This window comes from Nicotiana attenuata, chromosome 6 (genome assembly GCF_001879085.1).
Source record: "Nicotiana attenuata strain UT chromosome 6, NIATTr2, whole genome shotgun sequence".
NCBI classification, from domain to species: Eukaryota; Viridiplantae; Streptophyta; class Magnoliopsida; order Solanales; family Solanaceae; genus Nicotiana; species Nicotiana attenuata.
The window spans coordinates 87,414,095-87,430,816 of NC_031994.1; positions in this window are offsets into that span (position 1 = coordinate 87,414,095).

A 16,722-nucleotide genomic window follows, 5' to 3' on the forward strand; every position below is an offset into this window, starting at 1 on the left:
CTAAAAATAAAATCTTTTTGGGATTTTTCATTTAAAAACTTTTCGATATTAAAATACAATAGGAAGTACGATAATGAAAGACCTGACAAACTCAGCTACACTATGACAGATGATAAGTTAGGATTTTAACGTGTTTATACCCCTACTTGCCTACGCTTTTGTTATACAATGCTACAAAATAGTCCCAAAACACTCACAAGTTGTACTTGATTGCAGGTTTGATCGACAAAGCGACAAAAGTAAAATATCGGCTCAGAAAGGAGTGAAACCTGCTCAAGTGTCAAAGACCAAGGAAGTTGAGGAAAAGAGGCCCTAGTGCGGACCGCGCAACTGTGAACGCGGCCGTACTAGGAGGTTCAGAGAATGGCAATATTCAAAGGGAGGCTACGCGGCCGCGTTCATTTTTATGCGGTCCGCGGTCAGGCTCCACGGCCGCGCTACACTTTTACGCGGTCCGCGGAGTAGAGATTCAGAGAGCCTAATTTTGACCCTTTCCAAGCAATGCGGCCCGCGCTCATTTCTGTGCGGCCGCGCTAACTTTCACCGTGGCCGCGCTACATTATTACGCGTTCCGCGGTCCGTGGTCCTCGACTTCAGAGAAGCAGAAACAAAGAGTTCAAGAGCCAGTGCCGCCGCGGTCATGTTTGCGCGGTCCGCGCTGACCCTGCAGGGGTATTTTTGTCCAATTTTTTCAGCCCAGTATAAATAGACCCTTTTTCCATTTTAGGTTAAGTTTTGTTTTTTTGAAGCTGTGGAGCTCGTGAGAACGACTAGTTTAGCCATTTTTGGCATTTTTACTCTTCAATATTGTATTTTCCTCTTAGCAATCAATTTATATGTTTACTTCTTCATCTATTTTTTTAATTTTGCATCTAGCATGAGTATCTAAATTCACTAGCTAGGGTTGTGGCTCAACCCTAGTGTGGGTAATTGATGGGTGTTTCCATCTAGGGTTAGATGAATATTGAGTGTTTGCTATTTGGGTTAATTTTAGGTTTTAATTAAGGATTGGTGGTTGCAAACACTGATTCTAGCTTGGTGGGTTTAAACTCTTCTTGAGAAAGAGAGTCTATTGTCACACCTCCTTTTTTATACACTCCGAGGAGATAGGAAAGAAAGGAGTTTTTCCAATTTAAGTGACATTAATCGAAATGGGATTATTTATTTATTTCAGAGTCGCCACTTGAGATAATTTATGGTGTTCCAAGTCACTGATTTATTTTAAATCCCAAATCGAGGACATTTGACTCTGTTTAAAGTCCGCGAAACCAGAAAAACCGAGAAAGGAATTCTGTTAACCTGGGAGAAGGTGTTAGGCATTCCCGGGTTCCGTAGTTTTAGCACGGTCGCTTTAATCATATCTGGCTTAATTAATCATTTTAATTACTTATTTTTAAACCTGTGTGCATTTACCCCTTTAAACGCTTTTAATTGCTTGATTATTCATGATTGTAGAATTATCTTGAAACGAGTCACGCGTACGTGTACTCTTTTCATTTGGCGCGTAAAAAATAATGTCACGCGTACGTGTACACAATTAATAACACTTTATTATTACTAAAATTGTTTGGCCAAGATCATGCGAACGTGTACCTTGGTTTTAAGTTTAAAAATCGTAATTATGTCACACGAACGTGTACATAATTACGATAATTTACTTATTATTACGCGCCTAAAGCATACAAGCGAGCGAAGTAATAATATGACTGTGTCTCTACCATATATGATATGACGTACTTTTCACGATCTAACAAGCATGAGAACTTGTAATTACTAACACTAACGAAGGAAATAAAAAGAGTATTTTTAGTATTTTTCTTAGTAGAATGAGCGGATGCCAAGTTTGTTTACTTCCTCTTTTTCTCTTCATTTTAGATAAAAGCTACAGAACAAATGTCCACAAGCAAGAAACAATTAACACATAAAAACAAGTATGACACAGTTCAGCAGACAAATCATGCACGTCCTTATTTTTCCAAACAAAGAATGTAAAGTTTAAAAATAGAAGTAAAAGAATGTACCTCATCTTTTCAAATAAATGTCAACTCTAATAACAATAACTTCACTAGCAGACACAAAATCTCAATCCATGCCAAAAATAGCAGTAGCGTTTACGAAGCAGAGAAGGCAAATGGCTTAACATTGACTTCGACCTCCAAACAAAAAGATTACAACTTGACTCGCCGGAGACTCGACCTCGACAGACCCTCCCACTCGTACAACAATACCTCGTCATTGATGGTTTTCGGATTGATTTCAGGTGTTGAAACAGTCATTTGCAGCTGATTTTGCTGCTGGTTCGGCGGCTAATTTATGCGAGAAAGAAGCTGGTTTCGTCCAAGTTTGCAAGGCAGTGCTTTCAAGGTGGTTTGGAGATTTCATGGCTGCATTTTTGTGGTGAAAATGTGGCTGTTTCGAGGTTGTTTGGCTGATCTTCGAGCTTGGATGATGGGTGTGGCTGTCGTCTCTTTTTTTGTGAGAGAGAGATGAGAGCCGCTGGTTCCCTTTCTCTTAATTGTCTGGCCGCTGCTGCCTCTCTCCGTTGAAAGAGATGAGCGTACCGTAACCCCCCCCCCCCCCCCCCGTTTTTTTTTTTTAACTTTTTAAGAAAAAATCTAATCGTAAAAGATCCTAACGAAGAACATATTTATGAACTTTGAATTCTCTATCTCTTTTTTTTTATTTAAAATTTTCAGAAAAAAAAATAAGACTTCTAAACAAGAAAGAAAATATTTTTGGATTTCCATAATTTTGTAATTTCGAAAGAAAGAAATATTTTTTGAATTTTTTTTATTTCTTTTTGAATTTTAAATTTTTGGGAGAAAGACTTCTAAAAAAAGTGGAAAAATATTTTTTGAATTTGACGTCTTAAAGAAAGACTTCTAAAGAAGGAACTAAAGGAGAATATTTTTTGGATTTTTAAAAATTGGGGGCCGGACCCGATGAAGGTTGCCTATGTATCTCACATCCAGTGAGAATCAGACCCGCGTAGTTCGGTTAAAATAACTAAAAAAAATTATTTTGAAGATTGTAATTTTACACACCAAAACCCTTATTAAAAAAAGGGTATTTTATGAGAACTTGGGGGAAATTTCTCTTTCTCTCTCCTCTGTTCAATCAATCTATCCTAAACCCGGTCAACATTTGAGTGAAACCTACCAAATAATGTTACATATAGCACATAAAGATGAATATGTTGGTCCGAAAAATTGGTACATGTCCTAGATGGGCCCGACCCCAGTGCCGAGCCCCGCTAAGTCCAATGCACATGATGTAAATAAAGCGTAGCTTACTAGGGATATTCATTGCTTGTGGCTTGTTCTTCTAGGTTTTCAAATCCTAAAGGAGATGGTATCTAGACCTGGCTTACCCGGGTGGACAACCCGAGCTGAGGAGCGTCAAGTGTCACCAGTAGTAGAAGAACACTGGCTAGCTAACGGCTCTCCCGCCTAAACATGTGTGACTAAATCCTTCACCAGAAGCTGGTAGGCTAACTGGCTTTATCTCAAGACAGAAATTTTTGTGATGCTGGTAGGCAAACACAACATACTACCTATCAGAAGACTCAGAGGGGTGCGAGAGAGGATACAGTTTATATCACAGTTCAAATAAATATTAAAGCGGTAAATAAGCGACAAAAAGCACATTAGGCTTCCAAACACAATAATATCCAAAACATGATAAAAGCCAAACAAGAATCAATATACAAAGCTCGAATTCTTATTAATTATTCCCCAGCAGAGTCGCCATAGCTGTCACACCTCTTTTTTCCGCAACCCTTTTACGAGGTTGAGTTAGAAGAGTTTTTCCAATTAAAGTGACGTTTTGAAAAGAGATTATTTACTATTTAGAGTCGCCACTTGGAATTGAGTTCTGGTGTTCCAAGTCACCTTTTATTGAATCCCTTATCAATAGGAAGATTCGACTCCTAATTTATGATTTACGAAAACAGAAGACTGAGTAAGGAATTCTGTTGACCGAGGGGAAGGTGTAAGGCACCCCTCGAGCCCCGTGGTTCTAGCACGGTCGCTTTATTGACTAATGTAAGGCTTCAATCAATTTTTGGCTATTCTTGTATTTTATCTTGTCTATTACCACTTCACTTGATCTTTATATTTTTCTTAATTATTCTGACCTAAATGCGGTACGCACACAAGGTATTCTTCTTTGAAGTTGGATGTTAAACCAAGGTACGAAATGTACACATGATTATTTTAAAATCAAAAGTACCAAGGCGCGGGAATGCGCACATAATCCTTTTCTTGTTTAGGACTATTAATCCAAGGTTCGGGTATGAACACATGGGCTAATAGCATATTTAGAATATTTAATTACTTTGTTTCTATTAGGTTCGAGATATTTACCTGTACTATTATTATTATTATTACTATTTACCTATTACAACAAATGTATCTTGGCCTAGTTAGTACATTCCCAGTAAATCCTACTTTTAACATATGTAAAGATATCCTAGTTTGGACAGAAATATTTAAATATAGCATTGATAAAGAATACAGAAGGCTAAAGCTAGAAAAGAATTATTTGCATTATACCAATTGAAACATTTGTGATAGAAACTAAATCTGCACCAATGATGCCATCCATACAAACATAACATCGCTCCAACTATCAAGAATTTATCAATTGGAAAAACTTTCGTATTGATATCCTTCTAACAAAACCTACTTTACATTAGATTACTATTTTTTTTATCTAGAAACTTTACAGAAAGGCCTGTGCACACATTCATCGTTGGAACTTATTTAAATAAAAATGAAGTAGTTAGCCATCGTACTACTTTGTATAATTAACTTATTGTGAAGTTAAAAATTACAACAATTTAATATATAAGAGTATGAAAAGCACTGAAAAGTCTCGCAACTACAACAGTAGGAATATGACAACCTTAGGGAAATTTAATAAATATATCTCATGCCAAAAAAAATAAAAATAAAGATCAACCATTTACGTTCAAACACTTTCGAAAGGAAAGAAACTTGAAAATCTTTAACCATGATTTTTATTAGACATGTTATTCGACATAATAACTCAAATAACTTAAATCATTCAAGTTTGGATCTAGTAACATAAAATCCATTACGTAGGAATCTGAAACATAAAATATAACACATTTCATACAAGTTCTTCAACAAAGCTTAGTTCATAATACTAAAAAGATCAGAATGGACGAGAAAACGTGGTACTACACCTTGGATAAGCTAGATCTTTTCAATAGATGAAATGGAAATTCTCTGCAAATACAACTTCAAATCCGAGAGATCACACAGATAAAAAGAAATGGAGAACCGCAACCAGCAACAATAGAACTTCAACCAACTCCAATAAAGAAAAACTCCACTACAGAACTCTACATGTGATATTGTTTTATATCTATATTGTGAGTGTGTGCAAAATGGAGATGTGGGGAAAGGGACGTGAAGGAGTGGGATTGTGTGGGGTGAGGGACGTGAGGGAGTTGGGGGGTCTTTTACGTGAGGGAGTGGGGAGTTAGGCTACAAAAGTGGGGATAATGGGATTGTTATCTAATTAAAAAAAATCAGATTTTTGAATTTATTTTTCATTTTTTAAAGATAAATTAAAATATTAAATAAGAAGATTAACTAACATTTCTTACAATATAAGAAAACTAATATTTACGTGCACTTTAAATAATACTAAGAAAGATTCTCTAACTTACTTATTAAAATTCTAATTAAAAGAAACTATATATATTTTNNNNTATATATATATATATATATATATATATATATATATATATATATATATATATATATATATATATTTTGTAAATTTTCTTTTTCTCTTTACAAATAACAATATATATATATATATATATATATATATATATATAAGATTAGACCTACAAGAAATATTTACATTTAAAATAGAATAGATTTTGAGTGTGGTCAAAAATTAGGTGTTCACATCTATGACCCCAAAATTGACCCAACAAGGAATTGGGATGGACCCATGAGAAATGGTAGTCCCAATTAACGGGTTAAACCTCGAGAGAGTAATCACCCTACTTGAACCCTAGTTGCTTGGTCTAATTGGCCTACCCAATTGGTCTCGAGAGAGTCAATTGGGCAAAATCACTCTCTCTACCGAGAGGTGTGAGAGTGGGTACAATTGCGCAACGGTTATCGCATAAGCCCCAAACATGTCAATCTACCCTTAGTAGCATATACCCGTTAATTAGCCACCTAGGCAATGCCACGACCCTAGTGCCTTTCTCTATATTAATTATAATTTAGCAATATTCCGTAGCATAATTTAGCTTCAATCATTAGTCTTATAATAGTTGAGATAAAAATCAAAACCAAAGATGTTTGAAGTGATATTAGAAGCACAACCACAATTCTAGACTAAACAAACAATACAACTCCATTACTAGCTCCCTATGAAAATTCGATCCCGAACCACTATTCGGGTAAAAGCAGTTGCGACCCGCTCTTCCTACCTTAGTGTAGTGTTGAATCGGCAGCGATCACTTTTTTGGCGCCGTTGCCGGGGAGCTTACTGATAATAGGCGAAATCTAGGTGATTTAGCTATTGTTTATGCTTCCGCTTAATTATATTCCAATGACATAATACGGTTAATTGATGAAGAATAGGCTCTAATTGTGATTTGTATACATTGCAGGATGAGGAGCTTATATGGTGCTTTCAAGAGGATATTGGAATGATTTAAGAGCAAAAACGACCCCTCGGAGTTGAGTGCGCGCAAGAACGAGACAAGAAAATGGAAAAAATCAGGCCCAGATGCGCGAAGAAATGCGCGAAGTCGCGCGGTAGTTTGCGCGCGTAAAATGCTGAGGCAGAATAGACGCGCGAAGGACGCGCGAGTTCGTGCGATGCCGATCCGGAAGAGAGCTAATTAGGGGTAAAATTGGAAATCTGGAGAGAAACCCACTTAACCTATATAAGGTCAAGCTCGCCCAAGGTCAATTTATGAAGGTTTTCATAGTTTAGTGCAAAAATCGAGAAGCAAGAGGCAATGAGGAGTTTGGACTATCAAGTTCTTCTTTTCTTCTTTTTGTTTTTGCTATCTGTGATGAAACTGAACCTAATTGTGATGCACAATAGCATGAGTGGCTAAAACCCATTGTTCTGGGGTTGTGATTAAGCCATGAATATTGTTGTTTGATATTAAACTTGACCTTGATTATAATTCATTCATATATGGTTGTTTCTTCAATTCTGTGTTCAATTGCTTAATTGTCTGGCCAGCAGTTAGGTTCTATTCACTATCTATGCTATGCTTGGGAAAGCCGTGTTTAGATCAGAGAAGAATTGAAGAGAGCATGATCTTAACCCTCAGGGGAGCGGATTTGTGGTTAGGATAGGAATATACCTAATCACCGTGCTTAATTAAATATCGTAATCTTAATGCGTTCTTAATAGATTGATTTCATAGGAATATAGGCGTTAATCTATCGAGAATAGGCGAGTAGTACTTCGGGAGAAGGCTATGAGAGTATTTATCGATTAATTAGCAACCATGAGTGAATTATATGAAAGGGAGAGTTAATTAGAACACAATACGATTGGTGAATCGATCACAACCCTGGAATACTTGTCTCTACTGAATACATAACAATCAACTCGTTACTTGATAATTTAGTTATTACTTAGATTTGTAGGAGCATAATTAAACTCTTGAACTCGAATTTAGCTTGACGGAATAACAATATGGGTGTTTTAGTGAGTAGTTGATATAAGTCTCTGTGGGTTCGACACTCGACTTATCATCTTATTACTTGTACGACCACGTATACTTGCGTGTGCATTTGGGAGAAACACTTACGGTGTTGACTATCTGTTTGGTTAGTTTTGTGTTTTGCTTTTCTTTCCTTCTTGTTTACTAATTTTGTTTGTGTCAATTAATCAGGTACTATGGCTTTAAATGGAAACGACCCTCTTGGAAACGTGATCGCGGGGGAGGAGGTAGAGGATATTGGAGATGAGGAGGTGCCTCTTGTACCTCCCGGACCAAGAAGAGGCCTCCAGGCCAATATAAATGACAACGTTCTAGACCCTCCTCCGCCACCTCCAAGAGCGGTCCCTCGGGTGCTGCCAAATCAAGGATATGCAAGTGCCATTGTTCCTCCCCGAATCCGGGCGGGGAACTTTCAAGTCACAAATTTTATGTTGACCTTGCTCGAGAAAAGAAGGTATTTTACGGGCGCCTCCGACCAAAATGCCTAAAAGCACTTGAAGGGGTTCGTAGATACTTGCTGGGGGAGTAACAAACAAACGTGTCCGAGGATGCGTTGAGATTGAGGCTTTTCCCGTTCTCTCTTCGGGGTAAAACGTTATATTAGTTAGAAAGGCTCCCTAATCATTCTATCACCACATGGGATGAATTGGCGGACAAATTTATTGCCAAGTTCTTTTCTCCAAGTCATATGGCAGCTCTTCGGGACGAAATTCTAGCTTTCAAGCAAATGCCAACGGAACCTTTGCACGAGATATGGGAACGATATAGAACAATGGTGAAGGAGTGCCCTAACAACGACATGACTGAGGCAATGATCCAGCAGACTTTTTATAGGGGCATCAACACCACGAATCAGTGCATTGTGAACCAATTAGCCGGTAGGAACTTTGTGAAACTTTCTTACCAAAAAGCTTGTGATGTACTTGATGAAATGGCCGACACTTCTTCGGCATGGCAAAGCCGAGCAAATGTGCCCCAAGGTGACCCCATGGTCATCCATTTGCACAAGGAATTGAATGATCATGGCCAAGATATTACCGAGCTTACAACAATAATGAATCAGTTGGCGAAGGCGCAATTGCAACAAGTTCAAAATCCGCGCCAAGTCAATGCAATGGAAAATGTTTCTATGCTAAAAAGGAGGCAAATAGGGCAATAACAACCTCAAGGTAATGGTGAGAAATTTGACAACAACAATGGTGGTGGTGGTTATTCGAATGAGTGCTATGATGATCAAAGTGAGGAATGTCAATATGTCAATAACTACCAAGGAAATAGAGAAAATCAAGGGAATCAACAATGGCGTCCCCAAAGCAATTGGGGCAATCAACAAGGCGGCGGTAATTGGAATAACAATAACCAACAGCAAGGTGGAAACAATTGGAACAACAACAATGAAAACAACAATTAGGGTAACCAAGGTAACAATCAAGGCAATTGGAACGGGAACAACAATAATTGGAGCAACAACAATAACAATCAAGGAGGGTGGAATAATGGTGGTAGGGGCAAGGCTTTCAAAGGCCCCCCATGTTCCAACAACCAAACAATCCACCCCCCTTTCAGTCGCAAGGGTCTAGTTCTTCCGGAAGTGATAAGGGGCGGATAGAGATGATGTTCGAGTAGATGTTGAAAAAGAACCAAGACTCGGATGCACAATTGGCTTCACATAACACATCTATCCGGAACCTAGAAGTGCAAATAGGACAAATTTCTCAAGCTTTAAATACCCGACCTAAGGGTGCGCTACCAAGTGACACGGTAGTGAACCCGAAGGGGGGTAACAATCATGTAATGGGTTACAACTAAAAATGGAAGAGGTGGTGAAATGACGGTCTCAAATGAAAATCGAGTGGTGAATGATGATATTGAGCTCCAAGAAGATGTGGATCCTTTGATTGTTGAAGATGTGGTTGAGACAAATGTGAACAAGGAAGTGAGAATAGATATTGATGAGGCTGAGGTGGAAACTCAAGAGGCCGTGAACCCGTCTAGGGAGCACATAATTGATATTCCGGAGCCGGTGGTGCCAAAAGCCAAGGCACCCTTGCCTAGACCACCTCCACCTTATCCTCAGCGGTTAGCAAAGCAAAAGAGTGACAATCAGTTCAAGAAGTTCATAGATATGATGAAAAGCCTTACAATCAATGTGCCTTTTGTGGAGGCACTTGAACAAATTCCGGGCTACACAAAGTTCATGAAGGATTTAGTCACCAAGAAGCATTCCATGGATTGTGAAACAATAAAGATGATGCACCAAGTTAGTGCGATAGTGCACTCTATGGCCCCGAAACTTGAATACCCTGGAGCCTTTACTATTCCTTGCACTATCGGGAGTGCGGAGTTTGCTAAGGCCCTTTGTGACTTGGGGGCTAGCATTAATTTGATGCTGTATTCAGTCTTCAAGACTTTGGGAATTGGGAAACCTAGGCCAACCTCGATGAGACTTCAAATGACGGACCGGTCGATGAAGCGACCTTTGGGTATAATTGACGACGTTCTTGTCCGGGTGGACAAATTCATATTGCCGGCCGACTTTGTCATATTGGATTGTGAAGTGGATTTTGAATTGTCGATTATTCTTGGGAGACCTTTCCTAGCTACGGGGAAGGCTTTGGTTGATGTTGAAGCAGGTGAATTGACATTCTGAGTGGGAGATGAGAAGGTGGTATTTCATGTTTGCAAATCAATGAGACAACCCAATAGCACGGAAGTGTGTTCACTTGTGGACATTGTCACATCTGTGATAGTGGATGACACAAGTTCCATGATGAATGTTAAAGATCCTCTTGAGGCCGTACTTCTTGGCATGGAAGTAGAAGATGATGCTAGCAGAGTGGAGTGTGTGAATGCATTGCATGGTATGGGTTCATATTCATATGAGCCTAGGAAGTTATCTTTGGATCTTGAAAACCGCAAAACTCCACCAACTAAGCCATCCATTGAGGAGCCACCAGTGTTGGAGTTGAAGCCACTTCCTCCACACCTCAGGTATGAATTTTTGGGCTCTAATTCAACTCTTCCAGTTATTCTTTCTTCTTGCCTTACCAACTTGCAGGTTGAGGCCACTTTGGAGGTGCTTCAAAGGCGAAAAAGGGCAATAGGATGGACTCTGGCGGATATTAGGGGAATAAGCCCCGCATTTTGCATGCATAAGATCATCTTGGAGGAGGATGCAAGGCCGTCCCTTGAACATCAAAGAAGACTCAATGAGGCGATGCAAGAAGTGGTAAAGAAAGAGGTTATCAAGTGGCTTGGCGCCGGTGTGGTGTATCCAATCTCTGACAGTTCGTGGACTTCTCCGGTCCAATGTGTGCCAAAGAAAGGAGGGATGACGGTGGTGCCCAATGACAACAATAAGCTCATTCCCACTCGAACCATTACCGGGTGGAGAGTTTGCATGGACTACCGGAAACTCAACAAGGTGACCCGCAAGGATCATTTTCCGTTGCCATTCCTCAACCAAATGCTTGATCGTCTCGCGGGGAGAGCATTCTATTGTTTCTTGGATGGGTACTCGGGCTACAATCAAATTTTAATTGCCCCGGAGGACCAAGAGAAGATTACTTTTACATGCCCCTAACATTTGCTTTCACCCGGATGCCATTCGGATTGTGCAATGCTCCGGTGACCTTCCAACATTGCATGATGGCTATTTTCACCGATATGGTGGAGGACATATTGGAGGTCTTTATGGACGACTTTAGTGTGGTTGGTGACTCTTTTGATGAATGCTTGGTAAATTTGGATAGAGTCTTGGCTCGTTGTGAAGAAACTAACCTAGTTCTCAATTTGGAAAAATTCCATTTTATGGTCGAAGAAGGTATAGTGTTGGGCCACAAGATTTCAAAACATGGGATTGAGGTAGATAAGGCGAAAATTGAGGTGATTTCAAGGCTCCCTCCCCCTACTTCTATCAAAGGGGTGAGGAGTTTTCTTGGGCATGCCGGGTTCTACCGGCGGTTTATCAAAGACTTCTCGAAGGTTGTGAATCCACTGTGCAAGCTACTAGAGAAAGATGCCAAGTTTGTTTTTGATGAAAAATGTATGGAGGCCTTTGAACTTTTGAAGCACAAGTTGACCACTACCCCTATCATAACTGCACCTAATTGGAGTTTGCCCTTTGAACTAATGTGTGATGCTAGTGATGTTGCAGTGGGGGCGGTGTTGGGTCAACGGGTTAAAAATATGTTCCATCCTATGTATTATGCAAGTAAGACTATGAATGAAGCTCAACGGAATTACACGGTGACGGAGAAGGAGTTATTGGCCATTGTATTTGCCATGGAGAAATTTCGGCCCTATCTTATGGGGACCAAGGTGATTGTGCACACGGACCATGCAACCCTTAGATATTTAATGACCAAAAAGGATTCCAAAGCAAGATTGATGAGATGTGTGTTACTTCTTCAAGAATTTGACTTAGAAATAGTGGACCGGAGGGGAAGTGAGAACCAAGTTGCGGACCATTTGTCCCGGTTAGAGGAAGAAGGGAGGCCATGTGACGGTCTTGAGATAAATGATGCATTCCCCGACGAGCAACTTCTTTCTGTGTCAATGTGTGACATGCCATGGTTCGCGGACATCGCCAACTTCATTGTGACCGGAATTGTCCCGTGTGAGCTCTCTTCCAACCAAAAGAAGAAACTCAAACGGGATAGTTTGGATTTTTATTGGGATGATCCGTACTTGTTCAAAATTTGCACGGATGGTGTGATTAGAAGATGTGTCCCGGAAGGTGAACAATTGAGCATATTGGAGGCTTGTCACTCCTCCCCCTATGGTGTCCATCATGGAGGGGTGAGGACGGCTTCAAAGATCTTGAGTTGCAGTTTCTATTGGCCAACTTTGTTTAAAGATGCTAGTGACTTGGTAAAGAGATGTGATGCATGCCAAAGGGCCGGCGGAATTTCGAAAAGGGATGAGATGCCTCTCAATACGATTCTCGAGGTGGATATTTTTGATGTTTGGGGCATCGATTTCATGGGTCCGTTCGTGAGCTCTTGTGGGAACACTTATATTCTTGTGGTGGTGGACTATGTCTCAAAGTGGGTGGAAGCCGTGGCTTTACCCAACAATGAAGCCTATAGTGTTGTGGCCTTCTTGAAAAAAGAGTATCTTCACAAGGTTTGGTACCCCTCGTGCTATCATTAGTGATGGGGGGTCTCACTTTTGCAACAAGGCTTTCGACTCATTGCTTGCTAAGTATGGAGTAAATCACAAAGTGACCACCCCCTATCATCCTCGAGCTAGTGGTCAAGTGGAAGTGTCCAACCGAGAAATAAAGAGTATCTTGTCCAAGACGGTAAATGCTAATAGGACCGATTGGTCGAAAAAGTTGGATGACGCTTTATGGGCTTACCGAACGGCTTACAAGACCCCAATTGGTATGTCCCCGTACCGGTTGGTGTTTGGGAAAGCTTGCCACCTTCCGGTAGAATTGGAGCACAAGCTATGTGGGCCATGAAAAAGTTGAACTTGGAATGGGATGTTGCGGCGAATCTCCTTGTTGAGCAACTTAATGAGCTTGATGAGTTTAGATTTCATGCCTACTCCAGCTCATCCTTGTATAAGGACAAGATGAAGTATCTTCATGACAAATATGCTCGGGGGAAGGAATTTAAGGTTGGTGATATGGTTCTTTTTTTCAACTCCCGGTTGAGGTTATTTCCGGGAAAGCTCAAGTCAAAGTGGAGTGGGCCATTTGAAGTTGTATGTGTGACGCCGTTTGGTGCTCTTGATCTCAAGAACAAGAATGGTGAAGTTTTCTGGGTCAATGGGCATCGTGTCAAGCACTATTTGGGAAAGTTTGATGACAGCCACGTGGTGGCACTCATTCATTTGAAGTGATGTGATGGTAACATGCGTTGTGCCGCGATGTTAAATCAGGCGCTTCTTGGGAGGCAACCCATGTCTTTTTCTTTGTCCTTGATTTTCTTTATAGTTTAGGATTTTTGAGCTAATTGTTTGTTGAGATGTTGCAGGGATTGTGTTGAGGCAGTGCAAAACAAAGAAAAAACACCGAGTCTCTGAAGTAGCCAGTGCGGACCGAGGTGCACTTTTGTGCGGTCCGCGCTGGCATGTCACTAATTGCATGCTCTCTGAAGTTTTCCACCGCGGCCGCATCCATGTTTGTGCGGTCCGCGGTGGACCTTCGCGTCCGCGGTGCACTCCAACGCGGCCGCGCTAGGTTGCCTTCTGAAACTTCACATTTTGAAATCCAGCGCGGACCGCGGTCATTTTTGTGCGGCCGCGCTGGTAGGTGAGTGTGGGCCCCCCAGTTTTTCTATAAATAGGGCCCTAGGGCTTCATTTTACCCTTTTCGCACTTTGAACACTCACAGCTATAGATCACTGTTCATCCCCTCTAAGACTACTTTTCTGACTTCTTTGATTATTTGCGCTCACTCCTCATAATCTTGGTAACATTTCCCTCACTTGTGATTAATTAAATTTCTTAATTTCATTTTTTTTATAGCTTGTTCAGTAGTTTAGCTTCTTCTTTTTATTTAACTGTTAGTTTTGGTTAGTTTAAAACTAGGGTAATTCACCAAATATGCTTGATTAATGGGCAAACTGAGTAGGGACAAAGTAGGTGTAATAACTTGAACAAGAATGGCAAAATATTCACCCCTAACTTAGTACCCGTAAACCCTAGTTCAGCGCGGTCCGCGGTCATTTTTGCGCGACCGCGCTGCCCCAACGCGGTCCGCGTTACAATTTTGTGCGGACCGTGGTGCTTTTGTGACTGAAAGGTAATTGTCTCCAGCGTGGCCGCATTCATATTTGTGCGGTCCGCGCTGGCCCACCACGGTCGCGTTACATTTTTGTGCGGACCACGGTGGGAGATTCAGAGAGGGTGTATTTTGGGCCTTTTCCCAGCACGGACCGCGGTCAAGTTTGTGCGATCCGCGGTGCCTCTAACACGGCCGCGGTCAAGATTGTGCGGTCCACATTGCTAGGTTCTGCAAACTGTTTCTGCTGTTGTGTACTGATATTGTCTCTGCAATTTATTTTGATTCACTTATTTCACTGCATGTGCTTAAACTAACAATGTTAGATGCTTATTTTTGCAGACAATGGTTAAACAACGGGGAGCCAAACAGTCACAACAGCCCGGGAGAGGTGGTTCCTCCCGAGGGGGCAAAGGAAAGCGAATTGCAAAACTCACTCCCCAGGCTCGGGAGAGCATTAAAAAGACCCGCAAATTGATAAAGGTTGCTCATAGGGCTGCATCACATTCGTTCGGGGAGTGAGTATAGTGACCCTCCAAAGATATCTCCTCCGATACAGTCCCGACCCATATAACTGACCCCCTTCACCTAGCTGACACCCTTTCACCACCATCACCCACTTCCAAAAGACCAGTGACTGTAGTCTCAGATTCTTCTGACGAGTCCGCAGCTGGTAGTGAGCAATACTCCACCTCCCCCACAGCTTCATTATCTGGGGAGAGTACAGGTCAGGATGAGGGAGGTGAACCTCAGGTTGGGGGGATTGAGAGAACTAGGAAGCCGGTAGTCTGGGAGGATCGGTTTGTCAGTCAAGTGGCCTTCCATAAGTTCAGGGAATGGTGGCCGTTGAGGAAGTTGATACCAGAGAGAACTTTTATTGACACTGACCTTTTACCCCACAACCCGAACGTGCAGAGGCAATTTAGAACAAGATGGGGTTGGGAGTTCTTCATGGAGAGCTGCATAGATGCTAACGAGCACATGGTTAGGGAATTCTACTCCAATGTGGCTCATATAGTGAAAGATACCAAAGTGAGCAAAGTTAGAAACAAGACTGTTCTGTTTGATGGGAGGTCGTTAAATGAATATTTGGGATTCCGTGATGAAGACGAGTCCCTTTATTTGGCAAAATTGGCAATGGGAGAGGAAGTCCGCCCGTGGTTGGCCCAGTATTTGGCAATCCCGGGCACTGTGCCAGTGTGGTTACAAGCGGGAAAGAAGATATTCAGGAAGACATTCAGTTTTGAGGCTCGAGGGTGGTTGACCTTTGTATGTAGCCGGCTTGACCCTTCCACTCATGACCAGACGATTCCGCTTACCCAAGCAGTTTTGGTTGCATCTATCATGGCTGGGAACCTGATCAACGTGGGCAATGTGATGTCCCGTGTGATCTCTGCGGTAGGGCAAGAGCATGACAGGAATTATCCTTTTCCAAACACCCTATCGATGTATTTCGGGATCTAGAGGTGGAGATGAGGAGATATGATGTCAAGACAAAGCCGGTAGCTCCTTACTCTTGCTACAGCATGCAGGGTCCGGACAACCCTAAATCCAAGAACTACAAGCCACCTTCCTCTGCCCCAACTGGCCAGTCTGAGGAGCCAGTTGCGGTAGAGCCTTCTGCCAAGCCTTCTACCACACCTGCTGCCACAGTTGCAGATTTGCCTCCAGGACCTTCTTATTCTGTTGGTCCCAGTACTTCAGCAGGCCCGAGCGTGCCATCTTCCAAGACTCATCCATTCACTGCCTATCAGCTGAGTCAGTCTTTTGCTAGCCTGAACAACTGGATGTCAGATGCGACATCCAAGTTGTCCACTTTTTCTACCACTATTCAGGCCCAGGCAGCACCTCAGCTAGCTCAGATTCCTCGGTCCATTGAGGATACCTTGAAGAAGCTCCTGGAAAACCAGGAAAAGATTCTGAAGACTCAGGCTACCCTATCTGCAGCAGTGGAGTCACATGGCAAGGCTCTGAAGGAGCTTGCCAAGGAGCACAGGAAGATGCGGAGGTCACGGGCTTCCAAAGAGTATGTGAAGGAGATGCGGAGAGATATGGACAAGCTACTGGCAGATCAGATGCCCTTAGACTTGTTATTTGGGGATCCAGCCCCTCCAGCAGCAGCACCAGTGCCACAGCTAGAGTAGGAGCAGGTACCCAGGCAGCCTCGGAAGAAGAGGAAGCTTCCCAGCACAACAGATGCGGTTATTGAGGTGGCAGTCCCACAGGAGGCCTCTTCCACTTTGCCTCA